We start from the raw sequence: 23958 nt of genomic DNA on the forward strand, positions 1-23958 counted from the left end.
ACCTGTTTCCTTTGGAAACCATACGTTTTGCAAAGTCTGTGAGTCAGTGTCTGTTCTGCAAAGAAGTTCATTTTGTCCTTTTTTTAGATTCCACTGTGGAGCTTTATTTTTTATGGTTTATTTATTTATTTATTCATTTATTTATTTTAATTTTTTTTCTTGTCTGCGGTGTGCAGCGTCTTGATGTAGGACGTCAGTTCCCAGACCAGGGCTTGAACCAGGACTGCTGTGGTGAAAGCACCAAGTCCTAACCACTTAACCACCAGGGAACTCCCACAATGGAGCTTTATTTAGACCTGAGCTGAAATTCTGCCTTCTTGGGCAAACTAAGATTTTTTTCATCTGTCAAACATAGAGTAATATGTCATAGATTTATTCTGAGTATAGAATAAGATAATGAATATACAGTGTCTTGGACATAAGAGGACTGATAACTGTTAGTATTCTTCTTCTCTCCATTCTACAGATGGGCAGATCAAAGGCCAGAGAAGTAAAAAGCCTAGAGCAATATCAAATCACAAGCCCTTAAAACAAGCCAGGGTTTGAACCCTGATCTTTTCTTTTCTGTTTTCTTTTTTTTTTTTTGCCTGCAGAAGTTCCCTGGCCACAGATCAAACCTGCGCCACAACAGTGACCCAAGCCATAGCCAGGACCATACCAGATCCTTAACCTGCTGAGCCGCTAGGGAACTCCCAGGGTTTTCTAGAAGAACACAGATTTGATTTTGTCTTTATGAATATATGCGAAATATATTAGAATATAGGTTAAAATGTGTGTGCACAACTGACCAGATCATATGTATGATAGTTTTTGAGGCTGCCATAACAAAGTGACATAGACTGTGAGACTTTTTTTTAATTTTTAAAAAGTATTTATTTATTTTTTTTGTCTTTTTGCCTTTTCTAGGGCCGCTCCTGTGGCATATGGAGGTTCTCAGGCTAGGGGTCAAATCGGAGCTGTTGCTGCTGGCCTACGCCGGAGCCGCAGCAGCATGGGATCCGAGCTGTGTCTGCCACCTACACCACCTCTCACGGTAAAACCGGGACCTTAACCCACTGACTGAGGCCAGGGATGGAACCAGCAACCTCATGGTTGCTAGTCGGGTTCATTAACCACTGAGCCACGACAGGAACTCCCACTCTTGTATTTTATACATGGTGCTGTCTCACACTTGACTGCCCTTTTCCCCAGAAAGCCACCACAGCCATGGAGACCTGGCATATATGCTACAGATAAATACTCCCTCCTTTATTCTCATGTTGCACCAAGTACCTCTTACTGCTCAGTGGATATCAGAATGTATGTATGTATTTATTTATTTATTTTTAAACGTTATGGCCGCACCTGCAGCATATGGAGGTTCCCAGGCTAGGGGACAAATCAGAGCTGCAGCTTCTGGCCTACCCCACAGCCACAGCCACAGCAATGCCAGATTCCAGCTACCTCTGTGAGCTACCCTGCAACTTGCAGCACCGCCAGATCCTTAACCCACTGAGACCAGGGATCAAACCTGCATCTTCATGGATATTAATCAGGTTCTTAGTCTGCTGCGCTGCAATGGGAACTCCCCCAAAATGTATTTTAAAGGTCAGTTTTCCTATCACCCTCATTAGACTTTCTACTCCTTGAGGGCATAAAAAGGGTTCCATCACACAGCAGGCACTCAGTAAATGCCAGCTAGATGAGTCAGCCTGCCGTTCTGCGTGGTGACACGCACAGCCGTCACACGCATGTATGGGCCCAAAGCATGAATTTGCCTTAGCCCCGTGTTTTTCCCAGACCCATGAACAACCACAAGCCTAGCCTGACTCCAAGCCAAAGAGAGGAAGGAGGTCTGTTTGCGATAAGGTCCCAGGATTCTTAGATCTACCCTCAAAGAGGGCCTGAAGCAAAATACAGCTTTGGAAGCTGGTGGCTCCAATTCTCTCAGCCCGCCTGCCTTCCTCTAAGCCACTGCTATCTGACCACAGCACTAGGAACCTCAGACCAGTCTCAGCTGCATGAAAGAATGAACAAGAATGGTCTATCTTTTTTTTTTTTTTTTTTTTTTTTTTTTTTTTTTGTCTTTTTGCCATTTCTAGGGCCGCTCCCAAGGCATATGGAGGTTCCCAGGCTAGGGGTCCAGTCGGAGCTGTAGCCACTGGCCTACACCAGAGCTACAGCAACTCGGGATCCAAGCCTCGCCTGTGACCTACACCACAGCTCACAGCAACGCCGGATCCTTAACCCTCCAAGCAAGGCCAGGGATCGAACCCACAACCTCACGGTTCCTAGTCAGATGTGCTAACCACTGAGCCATGAAGGGAACTCCAAGAATGGTCTATCTTTGAGAAATGTACATGACATTTGACAAATGGGGGAGGGGTTTACTTTGTCATAAATGTGACCGGAAGAGAAAATGCAAATTGCTAATTGTCTTAGGGAGGTGATATTAAGAATGGCTTTTTTTTTTTTTTTTTTTTTTTAGGGCTGCACCTTAGGCAAATGGAAATTCCCAGACTAGGGGTTGAATTGGAGCTAGAGCTGCCAGCCTACACCACAGCCACAGCAACTCAGGATCTGAGCCACATCTGTGACCTAGACTACAGCTCATGGCAATGCCGGATCTTTAACCCACTGATCGAGGCCAGGGATTGAACCCGCATCCTCATGGATACTAGTTTGGTTCAAAACCCACTGAGCCACAATGGGAACTCCAATATTATGAATGATTTTTACTTTATTCCCCAGAACAGTTTACATTGTCTAGATTTTCTGCACAGACCAGGTTTGACTTGTATAATTGAAAATAAAGGCACAGGAGTTCCCTGGTGGTCTAGCAATTTAAGGATCTGGTGTTGTCACTGCTGTGACTCTGGTTAGTGCTGTGGTGTGGGTACCATCCCTGGCCTGAGAACTTCCATATACCGTGGGTGCAGACGAAAGAAAAAAAAAAGAAAAAGAAAATAAAGATACAATAAAACCCCACCATAGCATCCTAGGTGGAACCACAAAATTCATTTCTATAAAATGAGGGGCCTCGGTATTGTAAGGTTACTGAAATGACCAGGGCAAAACTATCAGTCACTCAGGGTAACTGGGAGCCATCCAAATCTGTCCCTGCCCTGGCTGGGGTTTGGCACTTCCTTTTTTTGTGTGTGTGTCTTTTTGCCATTTTTTTGGCCGCTCCCGCGGCATGTGGAAGTTCCCAGGCTAGGGGTCGAATCGGAGCTGTAGCCGCTGGCCTACGCCAGAGCCACAGCAGTGCAGGATCTGAGCCGCATCTACAACCTACACCACAGCTCACAGCAACGCCGGATCCTTAACCCACTGAGCAAGGCCAGGGATTGAACCTGCAACCTCATGGTTCTTAGTTGGATTCGTTAACCACTGAGCCACGACGGGAACTCCCAGCACTTCCTACTGGTGGTGGACAACAGCAGCAATTCCCAGACTTTTCCAATTGGCTGTCTGACCCTCATAATGTCAACCCAATACTGGGGACACTGGGCACCCTTGCAAAATGGAGCTTTCTCTCTCTCCATTCACAACTCATCAGAGAAGGGAGGGGGGAGAGATGTTTGTGGAAGCCTAAGGCAGAGTCAGTTGCCTCTGTTTGCCTTTTTTTTTTTTTTTTTTTTTTTTTTTTTTTTTTTTTTTTAGGGCCGCATCCATATGGAGGTTCCCAGGCTAGGGGTCAAATCGGAGCTATAGCTGCTGGCCTATGGCAGCTACAGCAATGCGGGATCCGAGCTGACTCTGCAACTTAAACTACAGCTCTCAGCAACGCTGGATTCTCAACCCACTGAGCAAGGCCAGGGATCAATCCTGTGTCCTCAAGGATGCTAGTCAGATTAGCTTCCCCTGAGCCACAATGGGAGCTCCTCATAACTGTATCTGGGTCATGGGGAAGAGCCATGACCTTGGGAAGCTATGGCAATCACAGAAGTGCAGCCTACACAGATCTCCCTCTAAGAAAGCAGTTGCTGGAGTTCCCATTGTGGCGCAGCACACATGAGGTTGTGGGTTCGATCCCTGGCCTCGCTCAGTGGGTTAAGGATCCAGCGTTGCTGTGAGCTGTGGTGTGGGTTGCAGACACAGCTTGGATCTGGCATTGCTGTGGCTCTGGCATAGGCTGCAGCAACATCTCTGATTAGACCCCTAGCCTGGGAACCTCCATATGCCACGAGTGCGGCCCTAAAAGACCAAAAAAAAAAAAAAAAAAAAAAAAAAAAAAAAAAGAAAAAGAAAAAGAAAAAAAAAAAAAAAAAGAAAGAAAGCAGTTGCTGCCAGCGGCATGGAGTGCTGTGAGCTGACAGCTTCCAGTTGTCAGTGTCTTCAGGATCTGCCTCAGGATCAGCTTGTGAGCTGAAGGCATGCTCTTTTTCTGCAGCCCCTAGCCAAGAGCTAAGCCTGATGGGATTCTAGGGCCTGGTTGTCTTTGCCCAGTTCAGCCCTCTTCTATTGGGCAAACTTTGTTCCGGCGCTTCACAGTGGATCATCCAAGACGTTCTCAGCTCATGGTCTGAGGTTCTTTCTGCACAGTCCTGCCTCTTCCCCCCTTTTTTTTATCTTGTATAGACATTATCTCCAATTATCTCCAACAAATCTCTTATACTCTCAACTCCAGCTCAGTGGACTGAGAGTTTAACACACACACACACACACACACACACACACACACACACACGAGTGAAAGATCTGTGAGTCTAACACCTGAGCCATCCAGACACCACGGAAAGATCCCTTCATTTAGCTCACGTGTGCTAAGTACTACTTTGTGCAAGAGTATTGCTCCTGCCCTTAACAAAGCCCTGTGTCATGAGGGAGACAGAGAGGAAAATAAATCAGCAAAATACACTGTGATATCTTTGTGTATACACGCATGCTTCTAATTGTTTAAGTACATGGAAACCTCTAATGAGGGCCCAATGTCCTCAGCCTACTGTTTTCTTTAGTGGGACAATCATTCCTCTGGCAATCTTGCTTATCACTTTGCAAAGTCTTTTGCTACTGACAGAACAGAGTTAAACTCAAATGCATATCCAAGGGGGAAATTCTAATAAATTCTAAATTGGGGATTTGAATTAATGAACCCCTGAATAACAGAGTTGATTATATTGTCCTCTGTATTCCAGTTGCTGGGATTTTATTGGTTTTGGCTCTGAAATGACTGATGATCAGCAGATCTAATAATGGCAGTAATGACTGAAATCCAAGAATAATAAGACTTAAGCCACAGTCACAGTAAAGCCGGGAGTAATAACAAGCCTCAACCCACACATTAAAGCCTTAGCTCGCTAATCGTACCTGTAACCTAAGCAAATGACTGCTGAGAGGAAAACCAAGAGCAGGACAGAGGAGCCAATATTCTGTAGCGTCACAGTTGGATTTTCTCTGTTCTAAGAAACTCTAAAAGGATTTGTTTCCACCCTCGGGGAATTCACAGCAAGGTAGAAGTTGGGTCACATTATTAGTTTTCTGGATGCTTATAAAAGGGCCTGAATTGTGTTTTGGACACAGAAGCATTCAAGTACACTAGCCTTTTGGCTATATTTATATGTATAATATAAATATATACATACACACAATGTATAGGTATATGTAACACGCGACAGCATTCCCGTCATGGCGCAGTGGAAACGAATCCGACTAGGAACCATGAGGTTGCGGGTTTGATCCCTGGCCTCACTTAGTGGGTTAAGGATCCGGTGTTGCCAAGAGCCGTGGTGTAGGTTGCAGATGCAGCTTGGATCCCGAGTTGCTGTGGCTCTGGTGCAGGCTGGCAGCTACAGCTCCGATTGGACCCCTAGCCTGGGAACGTCCATATACTGCGGGTGCGGCCCTAAAAAGACAAAAAAAAAAATGTGTATAATACATGAATACACATATGTAATATATACATACATACATATATGTGTATATGCACACACACACACACACACATATATATTAGATGTGTATATGTTTAAGCTGGGTCCCTGATCTCAGGGCTTGTGGAAGTCCAGCACCTCCCCAAGATTTCAGAGGGCTCCTCCCGAGATGGTGGCTGGAAGTTTCCTTCCATGGCTCACTCAGCCTCCCTGCCAGCAGCTTGATTCCTCTTGACCACCCTGTATAGTCTCGAGCCCCCAGAGAGTGCTCTCCTTTCTGCCCCTCTGCACCCCTCCACCCCAACATTCTCTTTCTCCTTCATTTTCCACAGCAGCACCCACATGGGGCTGTTAGAAGTTACAAACTCTTAGTAACTGTATAAGAATAATAAAAGCAGGCACAGGGAAGCCCAAACAGGAATCAGCTAAAGAACTTCTCCAGGAATTCCGCTGGGGTGCTGTGAAAACAGAATCAGACCAGTATCTGTGAGGATGCGGTTTCAATCGTGACCTCGCTCAGTGGGTTGGGGATCTGGCATTGGAAGGAGCTGTGGTGTAGGTCGCAGATGTGGCTTGAATCCCATGTTGATGTGGCTGTGGTGTAGCCCAGCAGCTGTAGCTCCGATTAGAACCCTAGCCTAGGAACTTCCATATCCCATGGATGTGGCCCTAAAAAGACAAATAAAAAAAAAAGTAAATGAACCTTAATGCTGCAAACTAGCAATTCAGTTACCAAACAGGTTGATCAGGGAAATGCTATAGATATAATCTGGTATCATCAAGCTTTTCAAAGTATCTTGCCTAGAGAGTGGAGGGAGGAGATTAAAATGTGTACAAGATAAATGTCATGAAGAATCATGGCAACAAACACTTACTGAATGTAATGCAACATGTGAAACACTTTATATTATTTCATTCAACCATCACAACAACTTTGTAACAAAGGCTCTGCTCTTACAATTATTTTAAAATGAAAAATTGAAGTTTAGAGAAGTTAAACAACTTGTCTAAGGAGGTACAGTAGGAATTTACAAGATGAAGATAAAGGCCAAGCTGGAGTTCCCTGTGGTGCACTGGATTAAGGATCTGAATTGTCACTGCAGCAACTTGGGTTGCTGCTGTGTCTTGGGTTCGATCCCTGGCCCCAGAAACCTCCATATGCCATGGTAACGCCAAAAAAAAAAAAAGAAAGAAAAAAGATAGGAGTTCCTGCATGGCTCAGCAGAAATGAATCTGATTAGTATCCATGAGGATGCAGGTTCGAACCCTGGTCTTTCTCCGGGGGTTAAGGATCCCACGTTGCTGTGAGCTGTGGTGTGGGTTGCAGACGTGGCTCAGATCCCACATTGCTGTGGCTGTGATATAGGCCAGCAACTACAGCTCTGATTCGACCCCTAGTCTGGGAACCTTCATATGTCTTGGGTGTGGCCCCAAAAAGACAAAAAAAAAAAAAAAAAAAGAAAAAGATAAAGGCCAAGCTGTTGACTATAAAACTCTTGCCTTCCCAAGTAACAATGACTCAATTTTTTTTTTGGTCTTTTGCTATTTCGTGGGCCGCTCTTGCGGCATATGGAGGTTCCCAGGCTAGGGGTCGAATCGGAGCTATAGCTGCCAGCCTACGCCAGAGCCACAGCAACGCCAGATCGTTAACCCACTGAGCAAGGGCAGGGATCGAACCCGCAACCTCATGGTTCCTAGTTGGATTCGTTAACCACTGCGCCACGACGGGAACTCCCTGACTCAAATTTTTGAGCACATACCTTGTTCTAACTGCATGGTAGGTGTTTCATCGTATAATCCTTACAGCAGTCCTCTGCATTAGGTATAATTATCTGCATTTAATAGCAGAAGAAAGGGAAGCACAGGTTAAGTAAGTCAATACATACTGGACTGAGCAACCCTTCCTAGAGAGTGCTCATTGCTGACCACAGGCGACCAGAGGAAAGGTCTCCAAGGGCATGCCACAGTGAGCTGTCCCTGCCCTAAGCTTTTGTTCACAACTTACTTGGATAAAGACTATGATTGGAGTTCCCTGGTGGCCTAGAGGTTTAGAATCTGGAGTTGTCACTGTTGTGGTGTGAATCGCTGCTGTGGTTTGGGTTCAATCTGGCCTGGAAACTTAAACATGCTGTGGGCACACCTCCTCCCTCCCCCCAAAAGACTGTGATCTACTGTGCAAATATGGGAATGCATGAATTTGGTGGGATAAATTACACAGGATGGGAAGTTCCTTGTAGCACAGCAGTTAAGCATCTGGTGCGGATGCAGCTGTGGTGCAGGTTGCAACAGTGGCTCGGGTTTGATCCTTGGACTGGAAACTTCGACATGGTGTGGGTGCTGCCAAAAAAAGTCAACCTCATAGAAACAAAGAGAAGAATAGTGGCTGTCAGGGGCTTGGAGGGTGGGGGAAATAGGGAGATGCTGGTAAAAAGGTACAAACTTTCAGTTATAAAATGAATAAGGTCTTAGAATCTAATACATAACATGGTGATACTGTATTGTGTTGCGTTGTATACTATATTGTAAAATTGCAATTTGCTGAGAGTAAAACTTGTGTCTACAACACAAAAGAAAAATGTAAAGGCATGAGGTGATGGATATGTTAACTTGATGATGGGAATCTTTTCACAATGTATATCAAATCATCATGTCATACACTTTAACTATATTAAATTTTTGTCAATTATACCTCTTTTTTTTTTTTTTTTTTGTCTTCTTAGGGCTGTACCCGAAGCATATGGTGGTTCTCAGGCTAGGGGTTGAATCAGAGCTACAGATGCTGGCCTACGCCACAGCCACAGCAACGTGGGATCCGAGCCTCATCTGTGACCTACACCACAGCTCCGGCAATGCCAGATCCTTAACCCACTGAGCAAGGCCAGGGATCGAACCTGCATCCTCATGGATGCTAGTCAGATTCGTTTTCGCTGAGCCATGACAGGAACTCCCAATTATACATACCTTAATAGAGCTGAAAAAAGTTTTTCTTTTAATTACAAAGAATCCATGAAAAAAATGACTAAAATTAATAGTGTGTTTAATAAGTTCACAAGATACAACAGCAACACTCAAAAATTAATTCTTATTTCTTTTTTTTTTTCTTTTCTTTTCTATGCCTGCAATATGCAGAAGTTCCTGGCCCAGTGATCAAACCTGAACTACAGCTATAACCGAGGCCATAGCAGTAACAATGCCAGATCCTTAAGCCACTGAGCCTCGAAGGAACTCCAAAGAGTTCTTATATGTGATACAAAAAGCATGAACCATCAAAGACAAAATCAACACATTGAACTTCATCAAAATTAAAACTTTTGCTCTTTAAGAAACATCATTGGAGTTCCCCTATGGTACAGTGGGTTAATGATCTGGCTTGTCTCTGTGGAGGCACCAGTTCGATCCTCAATCCTCAGCCAGACACAGGGGATTAAAGATCCAGTGTTGCCCCAGCTGTGGCATAGATCCCAGCTCCTGCTCAGATTTGATCCCTGGCCTGGGAACTTCCAAATGCTAGGGGGATGACTGTAAAAGAAAAAAAAAAATCACTAAGAAAGTGAAAATATTTGCAAAACATGTATTTGATAAAGGACTTAAGTCCAGAATATGGAAAAAACTTTGGTAATTCAGCAAGAAGACAAACTACCCAATAAAAAGTGATCAAAATATTTTAATTATCACCTCACCATGAAGATATACAAATGGCAAATAAGTCCATGAAAAGATGCTTGCTCAGAGAAAGGCAAATGAAAACCAAAATGAAATACCACTACATACTTCCTAGGATGGCTAAAACAAAAAAGACTAAGAATTGGTGAGGATATGGAGAAACACATATTTTGCTAGTGGAAATGTAAGATGGGATGGACACTTTGGAAGACTTGTTGGCACACTTTTTAAAAAGTTAAACATATACTAATCATTTGACGTAGCAATTAAATTTCTAGATATCTACCCAGGAGAAATGAAAATGCCCACCAAAACACTTCTATACAAATACTCTTTTTTTTTTCTTTTTTTTTTTTTGTCTTTTTGCTATTTCTTTGGGCCGCTCCCACGGCATATGGAGGTTCCCAGGCTAGGGGTTGAATCGGAGCTTTAGCCACCGGCCTACGCCAGAGCCACAGCAACGCAGGATCTGAGCCGCATCTGCAACCTACACCACAGCTCACGGCAACGCCAGATCGTTAACCCACTGAGCAAAGGCAGGGACCGAACCTGCAACCTCATGGTTCCTAGTCGGATTCGTTAACCACTGCGCCACGACGGGAACTCCTATACAAATAGTCTTTTTTTTTTTTTTTTTCCTTTGTCTTTTTATGGCCACACCTGTGGCATATGGAAGTTCCCAGGTCAAATTAGAGCTGTAGCTGCCAGCCTACACCACAGCCACAGCAACGCTGGACCTGAGCCACATCTGCAACCTACACCACAGCGCATGGCAACAGCAGATCCTTAACCGACTGAGCAAGGCCAGAGATCAAACCCGCATCCTCATGGGTACCAGTCGTTCGTTACCACTGAGCCACAGTGGGAACTCCGTATACACATAGTCATATGGCTATTATTCATAATAGTCCTCCAACTGGAAGCAGTGTTTATCAACTGGTAAATCAATAAACAAAATGTTACACATGTATAGAGCTATTACACATAATAAAAGTGTCATGCTAAATGGAAGGAGGCAGTCACAAAAGACTACCTATGGTATGATTGCACTTCCATGAAAATTCCAGGAAATGCAAAACTGTAGAGACAGTTGCCTAGGGCTGGGGGTGGGAGCAGAGATGGATTGAAAATAGGCCACAGGGATTTTTTTTTTCTGGTGGTGTGAGTGTTCTAAAACTGAATTGTGGTTATTATGGTTCTATAATTGTATGAACTCACCGCAATTTAACAAAGTTTACACTTAAAATGGATGAATTTTATGGCATGTAAATTAAACCTCAATACATGATTTTTTTTCTTTCTTTTTTGGACACCCCGTGGCAGATGGAGTTCCCAGGCCAGGGATCAGATCCAAGCCACAGTTGCGACCTAGGCCCGAGTTTCGGCAACACTAGATCCTTTAACCCACTGTGCCCGGCCAGGGATCAAACCTGCATCCTGGTGCTTCAGAGATGCCACTGATCCTGTTGCACCACAGCCGCAACGCTAATTAACATGTTTTAAAGAAAACGAAATGGAAAGCTAATGTGTCTTTCTGGCACCCTTTCCGGTTCACCTCTGAAATATCCAAGGCCTGCATAACTGTGGTAAAATTCTCCTTGAGTGTGCCTCTCCTCGCCCTCAGAACGCCTTGTAGAAGGCCTGAAGTGGACAGGTTAGCAGAGAGTTCTGATGTCGGTCAGGGGTGGACCTCCTTTTTCTCGGTAGAGATTAGAAGGAGAAAACCGACAAACAGGAGCATAGGCAGAAGAGCAGGAAAGGAACAATAAAGACCTTCAAATCCTAGTCTAGTCATTCATTGTTCTTCTATTCATATGCTTTTGGTCTTTTCTACGCCAGAGAAGTGCTGTGGCATCAAAGGATGAAAATGAATGAGCAAAGTCCTTGTTCGTAGGGGGCTTGTAGTCTAGCAGTGTGAAATATACCAGAAATAGATAGATAGATAGATAGATAGATAGATAGATAGATAGATAGATAGTCAGACAGACAGAGAGACAGGTAGATGGATAGATGATAGATACATATAAATAAATAGATGGATGAATGGATAAAAAAGATAAATAGATGACAGCTAAGAGATAAAGATGCAGATAAGTATAGAGATAAAGGAGTTCCTGTTGTGGTTCAGTGGTTTACAAATCAGACTAGGAACCATGAGGTTGCGGTTCAATCCCTGGCCTAGCACAGTGGGTTAAGGATCTGGCGTTGCCATGAGCTGTGGTGTAGGTCGTGGACGTGCCTTGGATCCTGCGTTGCTGTGGCTTTGGTGTAGGCTGGCGGCTACAGCTCTGATTAAATCCCTAGCCTGGGAACCTCCATATGCCACGGGTGCTGTCCTAGAAAAGGCAAAGATAGATATCTAGATAGATGATAGACAGATAGATAGGTAGACAGACAGACAGACCGATCGATCAAACAGGTTTGATCTCTGGCCTGGGAACTTCCATATACCTTGGGCAAGGCTAAAAAAAAAAAAAAAAAAGTGGAGCCTAAAGATATAACTGAATTGCTACAATCTCATGATAAAATTTTAGTGGATGAAGAGTTGCTTCTTATGGGTGAGGAAAGAGAGAGGTTTTTTGGGTTTTTTGGTGGGGTTGTTTTGGCCATGGAATGATATGGGATCTCAATTCCTAGATAAGGAATTGAACCAGGGCTGAAGTGGTAAAAGTGCTGAATCCTAAATTACCAAGAAAGTGGTTTCTTGAGATGGAATCTGTTCCCGGTAAAGATATTGGGAGGATTGTTGAAATGACAACAAAAGATTTAGAATATTAGGTAAACTTACTTAGTTGATCAAGGAGTGGCAGGGTTTGAGAGAATTAATTCCAATTTTTTTTTTTTTTTAATCTGCGCATGTGGCATGTTGAAGTTCCTTGGCCGGGGATCAAACCCAGGCCACAGCAGCAACAACGAACCACAGCGGTGACAATGCCAGATCCTGAAACCAGTGAGACACAGGGGACTCCTTTGACTCCAATTTTGAAAGAAGTTATCAAACAGCATTTCATGCTCACAGAGAAATCTTTCGTGAAAGGAAGAGTCGGTCAGTATGGCAGGAGTTTCCTCTGCGGCACAGCTGGTCAACAATCAGGTGTTGTTGCAGCTGTGATGTAGGTCCCAGCTGCAGCTCGATTCAGTCCCTGAATTCAGTTCCCTTATGGGACCTTCCATAAGCTGCAGGAGTGGGCAAAGAGCAAGCAAAAGTCAACATGGCAAATTTCACTGCTATGTTTTAAGAAATTGCTGCAGCCCAGCCTTCAGCAACCACCACCCTGATCAGTCAGCAGCGCTCAACGTCAGGGCAAGGTGCTCTACCAGCAAAAAGATTAGGACTCTCTGAAGGCTCAGATGATGGTTAGCATTTTTTAGCAATAAAATATTTTAAAATTAAGGTGTGTACATTTGTTTGGACATAATGCTATGGCATACTTACTAGGCTACAGTACAGTGTAACCATAACTTTTAGAGTCACTGAGACACCAAAAGAATGCGTGTGACTCGCTTTTTTGCAATATTCACTTTATTGAGGTGGTCTGAAACCTAACTCATAATGTCACCAAAGTATGGGTAAAAAGAAGATACGGAAAGTACTCGGAAGAGAATGACAAGGGTAACATCAGAGAACAGCTGAACCACAAGAGGGAGCCAGTCATGCAAAGACCAGAGGGAAGAGCATCTTAGGCACCTTTTTTTATATTGTCCTTCACCCCTGGTGGCCCTGCATTCCCTCTAATTCAACTTAAAATTCAGAATAGGAGTTCCTGTCGTGGCTCAGCAGAAACAAATCTGACTGGCATCCATGAGGACACAGGTTCCATCCCTGGCCTCTCTCAGTGGGTTAAGAATCCGCTGTTGCCATGAGCTGCTGTGTAGGTTGAAGATGCAGCTTGGATCCCATGTTGCTGTGGCTGTGGCGTAGGCCAGCAGCTATAGCTCCGATTCGACCCCTAGTCTGGAAACCTCCATATGCCTTGGGTGTGGCCCTAAAAAGGCAAAAAAAAAAAAAAAAATCAATAATCTAATCACTCCCTAAACTCCCTTGGTCATCTTAATTCTATCCTGCTGGTTGCAAAATCACAACCCCGTAAATTCAACTTTCTGCCTATACTGCTCTCATTTTAAGCTTGTCGCCAGGAACTTAAAGAGGGCCTCACTGTGTCGCAAGACATGTTTCTTTGAAAACTCCATCTTGTCCTTCTTTACTTTATCCCATCTTCTTGTCTTACTTTATCCCATCTTCCTGCTTGGAAAAACAGTCACAGTGCTGGTAAATGACTTAAGCTTAAGAACAAAGACCTAAAGACATAAGTGATTTAAGCTTAAGAACTGTTATAGGAGTTCCCGTCGTGGCGCAGTGGTTAACGAATCCGACTGGGAACCATGAGGTTGCGGGTTCGGTCCCTGCCCTTGCTCAGTGGGTTAACAATCCGGCGTTGCGTTGCCGTGAGCTGTGGTGTAGGTTGCAGACGCGGCTTGGATCCTGCGTTGCTGTGGCTCTGGCGTAGGCCAGTGGCTACAGCTCCGATTTGACCCCTAGCCTGGGAACCTCCATATGCCCCGGGAGCGGCCCAAGAAATAGCAATAACAACAACAACAAAAAGACAAAAGACAAAAAAAAAAAAAAAAAAAAAAAAAAAAAAAAAAAAGAACTGTTATATGCCTAGAGGTCAGAGTAAGAGCTTAACCTTTTACCACCTAAGTGGCTTTTTAAATAGTAAAAGAACTTATATAATAGTAAACAAATCCTGTATCATCCACCCATAGCCACTCCTCCCTTGAGCTCATCTAAAGAGCACAATAAAAGCGGTGTGGATTCTTGCGGCAGGGCTCTTGGTCCCTGAGACCTTGAGTCCCCCGGTTCCCACCTTTACTTAAGGTAAATGTCTCTGTGCCTTGTTTTATGTTAACTTTTTTTCCTTAAGTTTCACAGCACCCGTTCTTTGGCCCCATCCTCCTGAGCTGGTCTCGGCATCACTGTTGCCCAGCTAACATCCTACATCTTCCTGATCTATTCAATTCCCTGCATTCTACGCGCATAGGGTCACTGTCTGTTCAGGGGCCGTTTTACCCTTGTGCCTCTCTTGACCCCCACCTTCGCTCTCAGCTGAGGACTGTGCTTCTTCCCTCATGGAGAAAACTGAAGAATCAGAAGAGAACTTCCGCTCACTCTTACCACGTCCACGTGTCCATACCCTGTGCTCCCTGCACACGTAGTGATCCTACATAAATCTTCCGCTTATGCATTCTCCCCCTCCCCCAGCACAGTCAGGACACGGGACCTGCAAATCCTCCCTCCATCCTACATCATCAACTTTTCCTCTCTTGGATCATTTCCATCAGTGTATGAATTTTTTTCAAGCACTTCAAAGACAAATAAACAAACAAAATCTCCCCTTGACTTGATTTCCCTTATTTGATCACCACGTTATTTCTCTGTAAGTCTTTGTACCCAAACGGTGGTCTACACTAGCTGCTCTAATTCCTCTTGGCTTGCTATCTTAAGAGAATTTTTTTTTTTGGGTCTTTTTTTTTGGTCTTTTCCAGGGCTGCACCCGCAGCATATGGAGGTTCCCAGGCTAAGGGTCTAATCAGAGCTGTAGCTGCCAGCCTATGCCAGAGCCATAGCAATGGTGGATCTGAGCTGAGTCTGTGACCTACACCACAGCTCATGGCAACACCGGATCCTTAACCCATTGAGCAAGGCCAGGGATCAAACCCACAACCTCATGGTTCTTAGCTGGGTTCATTAACCACTGAGCCATGGTGGGAAGTCCCTCTTAAGAGAATTTAAATTCTCTCCAATCCAGTTTTTGGGCCATCACTAATCTGACACTGGTCTTTTCAAGGCCAGCAAAACAGACAAAAATAAAACCCACCATAAGGAAAAATGAACGAGGCAGCCCTGAGTGAAAGAAGCGGGGTTAGGGGGAGAAAATTGTGCATTCTAGTAGCTGGACTGACTACCTGTAACAGAAGTGCTTAGGTTGCTCGTCTTCTTTCCACTCCAGCTGAACAATACTTCCTTTCCATATACTTTCCCTGTTTTCTCTGGGATCTAATATTGCCCAGCTTCTGAATATCAGATTAACCTGTTCACCATTTACGGGAAAGGAGAGTCAAACAAAATCACAGCAGTAAGTGAGAAAACTTTCATTTACCTTTAACTGTGAAACCAAAGTGGAATCTCAGAAACCTAAAATGTCTTTTTAACCCAGCCAGGAATTTTTTTTTTTTTTTTTTTTGTCTTTTTGCCGTTTCTTGAGCCACTCCTGCAGCATATGGAGGTTCCCAGGCTAGGGGTCTAATTGGAGCTGTAGCCGCCGGCCTACGCCAGAGCCACAGCAACTCGGGATCTGAGCCACATCTGTGACCCACACCACAGCTCAGGGCAATGCCAGATCCTTAATCCACTGAGCGAGGCCAGGGATCGAACCCACAACCTCATGGTTCCTAGTTGGGTTCGTTAACCACTGCGCCACGACGGGAACTCTTAATTTTTTTTTTTTTAAGTTTGAGAAAAAATTACCCCTCTCCCTGCACATATCCCTCTATTCTGACTATAGTTGCCATTTGTGATAATTCTGCAGCTAACCCTTTTTATAAAAGGCCTTGCCAGGAACTTTGTATACTACCCTCAGGCAGGTTAGAAAGTCTGGCTGCAGTATTCGGCTTACTGATTTTATCAAAATGGACAACTGTGACTTGCCTCAGCTGAGGTGGCTCAACTCCTTCTGTGGGCAAGGTGGTTCCTGGTGGAGGTTGCACAAAGTGATGAAATTAACTTGATGGGTTGACCAATTGTTAAGAGATGAAAGAGAAGAGAAAATATCAGAGTTTATTACACACACAGAGAGTGATGTAGTTCATGAGACTTTGGTTTCGGTCATGAAGGGGTGCGTCCTGGATCATAAAATTAAAATTTTAAAAATTAAAGCCGCTGGTCCAGATCCATTCATAATGCAATAGCTAGGGTGGTTGAGTGCACTAATGAAATTTAGAGGACATTTGGAAAAATTTCCACATGATTTTCAGCATCATCTATCACCAGATATGAGCAGATACAGAGAGATCCAGAGCATTTTATTTTATTTTGTTTTGTTCTGTTCTAGTCTGTTCTGTCTTTTAGGGCCACACCTGTGGCATATGGAGGTTCCCAGGCTAGGGGTCGAATCGGAACTGCAGCTGCTGGCCTATGCCACAGCCACAGCAATGCAGGATCCAAGCCATGTCTGTGACCTACACAGCAGCTCACGGCATTGCTGGCAATACCGGATCCTTAACCCACTGAGTAAGGCCACATATTGAACCTGCGTCCTCATGGATCCTAGTCAGATTTGTTTCAGCTGAGCACAATGGGAACTCCCAGAGCATATCAGAGAGAGGTTTTCATGTACAGGACCAGATGAAAGAGCTTGTAATTAGTCTCCATCCTAAATTACCACCATAAAGACTTCATAATTTACGAACCACTTTCACAAACTTCCTCTTGAGTCTCTTGTTTAGCCTCTGTAGCACCCAAGACAGGAAGGAGGCAGTATCTGAGACAGGTTTCAACGATCCATCTAGTTCAGTCAGGAGCCCAGCCAGGAGCCGGGAGAAAGACATTAGCCCCACAGCCTCAGGGAGAGTTGGCAAGAATGAAAAACCATGTGTGCGTCCCAGCCAAGTAAATTGGGGTTCAGGGCAGAGCTGCAGTTGCAGGAGGGAGAATGGAAAAGATGAACAGGAACCGGGGCAGAAGTCCAGATATGAAACAAAGCACACAGGTGGCCAGGCCCGTCTCCAGCACACTGGAGCCTAAGCTCACACCTGCAGAGTTCCAGATCCCATCAGTGGCTTTTGAAGAAGCAGCAGGAGTTGCCGTCATGGCTCAGCGGTTAATGAATCTGACTAGCATCCATGAGGATGCAGGTTCAATCCCTGGCCTTGCTTAGTGGGTTAAGGATCCTGTGTTACTGTGGCATAGACCAGTAGATGTAGCTCTGATTCGACCCCTAGCCTGGGAACCTCCATATTCTGCCGGTGTGGCCCTAAAAAAAAAAAAAGAAAAAGAAAAAAAAATGTGAAAAAGCAGCAGAAGAGTATCATTTGGATAAGGAACAGGACAGAGAGGATAACCAAGCACCAACAAAGGTATAAAGAGCCTCGTGGGGAATGGTAAGTAAACTAATCAGGCTGGCATGATAGGGAGGGCTGCCAGATGGAATACAGGATGCTTACTTATGTCTGGAATTCAGATAAGCAATGAATACCTTATTTTTATTTATTTAAAACATGTATTTGTTTTTTCTTTCTTTGCTGCACCTGCAGCATGCGGAAGTTCCCAGGCCAGGGATCAAACCTTAGCCACGGCTGTAACCAGAGTCAAAGCAGTGGCAATGCTGGATCCTTAACCCACTGAGCTGCAAGGGAATGCCTCAATATTTTAGTATAAGTATGTCCTGTATACTTTATAAAAAATTGTTGTTCACCCAAAATTTAAATTTAGCTGGGCAGCCTACGTTTTTATTTACTATGCCTGGTACCCCTACATGTGGGTCTTATGGAGGATGAGGCTAGAAGGCTTGGCAGAGCAAGATCATAAGGAATCTTGTGTGCCATGTTTGGGAGGTAATGGGGCACTATGAAAAATTTTAACCCGGGGAATCATATAATTGGGTTGGTATTTTAGAATGATCATTGTAGAAGTCCTTTGAAAACCAAAATAGTTCAGAAAGACAGGAACTGAGAGACCAGAACGCTGCTTAAATAGCCCTGACTGGAGGAGAATTAAAAAGAACTTCGCTCACTCCACAATTCCGCCTCGCGCTAGTGAGATTCCCAGGTCCACTGGGGCTGTAGAGACCAAACTATTCTTTCAAGAGTTGCTCTTTATTTCAAAGAAAAAAGATCTTTTGAGGATGGGCCAGGGACTATATATACATATATATACACCCACGCCACACACACACATATGTATACCTATTGTCTTGCTCAAACCCTGTGCTGTCCCATGCTTCTTGAGGAAGCTGGAAAGATATGTGTTTATCAGTCTCCCACTGGTAACCTCAAGATCTTGTTCACTATCATATCCCTGGTAGGTAATCAATAAATACGTGTTGAATGAGTTCCTTAAGGGCAAAGCCTATCTTCATCATCTTTGTTTCTTTAGCATCTGACCCAGGGCTGGGAATAAGTTGCTCAGAAAACAGGTCTTGATTAAGGCGGTGTGATTAATTAACAACCAGAAGGGCTTCCTATTAACTACATTTGTCCAACATTACTTTTTTATGGGGGGGGGGCAGCCCAGGGCCAGGGATCAGATCTGGGCCGAGCCGTGAGCAGCTATGGTGACGCCAGATCCTTAACCCACTGTGCCAGTTTCAGGAACTAACCCATGTCCCAGCACTCCCAAGATGCTGCCGATCCCATTACACCACAGCAGGGGCTCCTGTCCAGCATGACTTTAGAGGTACAGCCTGGCATATTTTTCACACAAATGCCAAAGAAACCTGCCTCTTCAATGGCCCATGGGACCAGAAAACTGTTTTCAAAAGCTGCAGCATAATGCTCATTAGATGGAGTTGTTAAGGTAACCTTCCTTATTTATGTAAAAATGTGAAGTTTTTTGTTTTTGTTTTTGTTTTTTTTTTTTGCATTTTCCTAAATACTTACGCAAGTTTTGTCATTGCCTCTCTCCTTTTACTTTATTTATTTATTTATTTGCTTTTTAGGGCCGAACCCATGGCATATGGAAGTTCCCAGGCTAGGGGTCAAATTGGAGCTGCAGCTGCCGGCCTACCACAGCCACAGCAATTCAGGATCCCAACCTTGTCTGCTATCTACACCATAGCTCATGGCAATGTCGGATCTTTAACCCACTGAGCGAGGCCAGGGATCGAACCCGCATCCTCACGGATACTAGTAAGATTAATTTTTTCCCCTGTACCACTACGGGAATTCCCTTTTATTAATTTTTTTGAGTTGAAGTATTGTTGATTTACAATGTTCTGTTAGTTTTAGGTACACAACAAAGTCAGTCATATGTATATATATACACAAATGTATATATAATACATACATAACCCTACATGTATGTTCTTTTTCTTATTCTTTTCCCTTATAGGTTATTATAAAATGTTGAGCATAGTTCCCTGTGCTACACACTAGGTCCTTTTTGGTTATCTATTTTATATATATATATAGTAATGTATATATGTTAATCCCAAATTCCCAATTTATCCATCCCCATCCTGCTTTCAAACTACAAGTTTGTTTTCTATGTCTATGGGTCTATTTCCGTTTTGTAAGTTCAGTTGTATCTTTTTTTTAAAGATTCCACATGTAAGCGCTATCATATGATATTGGTCTTTCTCTGGCTCACTTCACTTAGTGTGCTAACTCTTAAGTCCGTCCATGTTGCTGCAAATGGCATTATTTCATTTTTTTTTTTATGGCTAAGTATACACACACACAATGGTATATGTATGTATGTGTATTTATCACATTTTCTTTATCCATTCCTCTGTTGATGAATATGAGGTTGCTTCCATGTCTTGGCTATTGTGAATAGTGCTGCAATGAACATTGAGGTGTATATATCTTATTGCCTACATATTATTAAATCTAGATCTTAATTAAATATTTCTCAGGTAGCTCATCATAAAGTAGTATGAACCAAGTACGTGTCTTCAGTCCACCAGCATCAGTATAGTTATTGACATATGTGTCTTTTCCAAGCCGTATGAACTTGGAGGCAGACTTATTATTTATCTTCATAGTCACAGAACTTTCACCCATGGCAGGTTTGTTGAAAGGTCAAGAGCAGGAAGCCAAGATGGATAGAATAATTCTAGAAAGTGCATAGGGTAAATAAAAATATAATAACATTATTACAGCTACTTGTTATTAAAAATCATGTTCCAAGTATCATGCCATGTCTTGACACCTATTTTATGAAGTTTTGGCTAAATTTCAATTCTAAAAACTCCTCTTTGAGCTAGGCGTTGTCATCCTTATTTTATGTGTAAAGAAACAGAATCAGAACGGATGAATAACTTACTTAGGATGACACAGCTAATAGATCAGCAGAGCTGAGATCAGGACCTGATTCCATAGTCCGTCTCACACACCGAGAATTGTCATTTTTTCAAGTGGATGTTGGAAAGATGAAAGATGACTGTGCCTATAAGAGCTCTCTCTAATCAGTAGCTCTGTAGTTCCCCAGAAGACTAAAGTTTGATCTTTATTTTACTTTGCTTTTGAGGCCTGCACCTGCAGCATACAGAGGTTCGTCTAATTGGAGCTACAGCTGCTGGCCTACGCCACAGCCACAACAACGCCAGATCCAAGCTGTCTGTGATCTACACCACAGCTCATGGCAACGCCGGATCCTTAACCCACTGAGCAAGACCAGGGATTGCACCTGCAACCTCATGGTTCCTAGTCAGATTCGTTTCCGCTGTGCCACAATGGGAACTCCTAAAGTCTGATCTTTAAAACCATGTGAGTGCTTCAGTGTGGAAGACAAGCGATATGGAGGTACTGCCTGTATTTTTGAACTGCGAATCTTGTTTTCTGTGTTTAGCTTTACATTTAAGGGAGCACGTGACTTTACATACAACTAGGCTTCATGCCCACCTTGCTGAAAGTTGGTATTATTGCTCTTAAAATTACTCTCGCATTCATTACCTGGGATGAAACACATGGCTTTTAGATATTATGATCAGTAACACCAACTACTCTGCCCCATCCAAAGGAATACATGCAGTTCATGTTCAGATATGTAATGGAACCTCATTGAACTGGACGTTTATGCGCTCATTTGCGATAGTCCAGACCCCCCTCCCAGCTGTAAATATAATTAACATATGTCAGCTATTCTCCAGTCTTTCAAAGGTGCAAATGTGCACTTTTTGTCCAGACACTGACGTCTTTCCAGCAGCCCTCTTCAGCTTGTTCAACTGTCAGCCTCCTCACTTACTTCACTGGGTTCCAGGAAGAATCAGAGTCTCATAAAGAATGCTGCCTCTGGAGTTCCCGTCGTGGCGCAGTGGTTAATGAATCCGACTAGGAACCATGAGCTTGCGGGTTTGGTCCCTGCCCTTGCTCAGTGGGTTAACGATCCGGCGTTGCTGTGAGCTGTGGTGCTGTGAGCTGTGGTGTAGGTTGCAGACGCGGCTTGGATCCCAAGTTGCTGTGGCTCTGGCGTAGGCTGGCGGCTACAGCTCTGATTGGACCCCTAGCCTGGGAACCTTCATATGCCGCGGAAGCGGCCCAAAGAAATAGCAAAAAAAAAAAAAAAAAAAAAAAGAATGCTGCCTCTGATCATTTATTTCCAGGCTGAGCGGGGTAAAATCAGTTTAAACTTCACCAATCTTTTGGAGTCTATGAGAGCAAAAGTCAAAGGGCAAGTGTTGGCATAACTAATTCTATGAATTATATGTTATTTGAAGAGGGAAAAGCAATTATTGTAAAAAGAGGGGAGATGACAGTTGGTTTAAAAAAAAAAATCAAGAAAGCAGAGTTTCCGTCATGGCTCAGCAGTAACGAACCCAACTACTATCCGTGAGAATGCCGGTTCAAACCCTGGCGTCGCTTAGTGGGTTAAGGATCCAGCCTTGCTGTGAGCTGTGGTGTAGGTCCAAGATGCTGCTTAGATCCTGTGTGGTTGTGATGTAGGCCAGCAGCTCCATTCCACCCCTAGCCTGGGAACTTTCATATGCCAAGGGTACGGCCCTAAAAAGAAAAAAAAAATTAAGAAAGCTAATTATGTTTTGCTTGGCTCTGTAAATAAGAAGCCTGCCAAAAATGGTCTGTAAAGGTGTAAAAATCAGTAAGCATCTCCGGCTTTCTGCTTTCACCAAAGACATGGCTGGAATTTCCTAAAGATAATTGGTTGGGAAGGCATTATAGAAAAAAAAAAAAAATCCTCTTCAGACCTTCATTGGCTCATTCGTTGCCAGGCAGGGTACTAAACATAGAAAATATAGCATGAACATGGCCCTGATCCTCACAGCCCACTCTGGAGCTCAGGGAGATGCATCAACTGTCCTGAACAGTGAAGTGTGAAAGGCACCATGAAACTAATATAGAACGGACACAGTGGGTGTACAAAGGGGGAGTGGTCACCTCTGTGAGTCTAGGAAAAATCATTCATAGCAATCATGGAGGGTTGTTCAGTGAGATGGCAAACATTCCCGGGAAAGGTGATGCAGAACCTGCATTAACAGATGTCAAAATCTGTGGTGTCAAATCACAAGAGGGGAGATTTTGAAGAAGTCATCAGTTTACCCCATTCCCAGGACGTGAATGAGCTGGTGAGCACGCTCCATCTTTAATGTCTAGGATACGAATTTCAGAGCAGAACTGCTGCTCTAGGTCGCTCAGTTAGCTTCCCCCTCTCTCACTCTCTATCGCCACTCCTCTAACAAGTATCAGGTGAGCAGGGCTTACTCGAATTAAATGTGTGACTTGGAGCAATTCTGTCACTCCTCAGGGCTTCGGTTTCTTCGCCTGTAAAGTGAGGAACTCTAGTTAACTCAAAAGTCCATTTCTGCTGAATTTCGAAAAAGGACAAGAAACCAGAAAGGAAACTAAAGAGAAACAAAAGTGAAAGTGGCCAGAGGAAATACAGTAGTAAACAAAAGCACAAAATTCTGTATCTCATTGAAAAATGTGGCAGAGTTCCCAAATAACTTTTTTTTTTTTCTCCAGCAACCCCCGAACACGAGACACAGGAGAGAATGCAATGTCGATCACGCCCTCTGAATGTGAATGAGATGAGGGTAACACAAATCCACCTTGCTCCATGCAACTGTTTTCTTAAACAAGGCTCCCGGACCCTAAACAACCATTTAGTAAAAATTTCTTCCTAAGTAAGTCAATCCGCGATGGATGGTCCGTCGCCACATAACACACCCCACGCAACAGAACACAAGGGTGTGTCCAGCTTTCGGAAGAGAGAGAAAAGGGAGTAGAAAAAGAGAGGAAAAAAGGATTCGAACCAATATTAGATTTTGCATAGTGTTTTCACGCGGTTGTCAAGCATAACAGCGCCGAAGCAAACTATTTTAAACCTTGAGAAATACAGTAGCCTTTAAACTTTACCATTTCCTCCTTCATGGTGTTAGTGAGATTTCTCTACACGTAACCCAGAACCGTACACCCGCCGGGAAAGCGCGACCTCTGGGGTGGACGGGCAAGTGGAGGCGGCCAGAGGAAAGGACCAAGCTGACAGCTTCGCTGAGCGTTGGACCCGAGTGTGAGACCCGGACCCGCGACCGCCGCGGCTAGGAGGTTCAGTCTGGACCCACCCGGGTCACGGGGTTCCCTAGGTGGGAAGATGCTGCCAGCTCGCTGCGGGAGCCTCCCTTCTCCGAGCTTAGGAGGGAAGGGCGAGCAAGTGCGCGCGCACACCCAGACCCAGACACACACACACACACACACACACACACACACA

This window comes from Sus scrofa, chromosome 6, assembly GCF_000003025.6.
Source record: "Sus scrofa isolate TJ Tabasco breed Duroc chromosome 6, Sscrofa11.1, whole genome shotgun sequence".
Lineage (NCBI taxonomy): Eukaryota > Metazoa > Chordata > Mammalia > Artiodactyla > Suidae > Sus > Sus scrofa.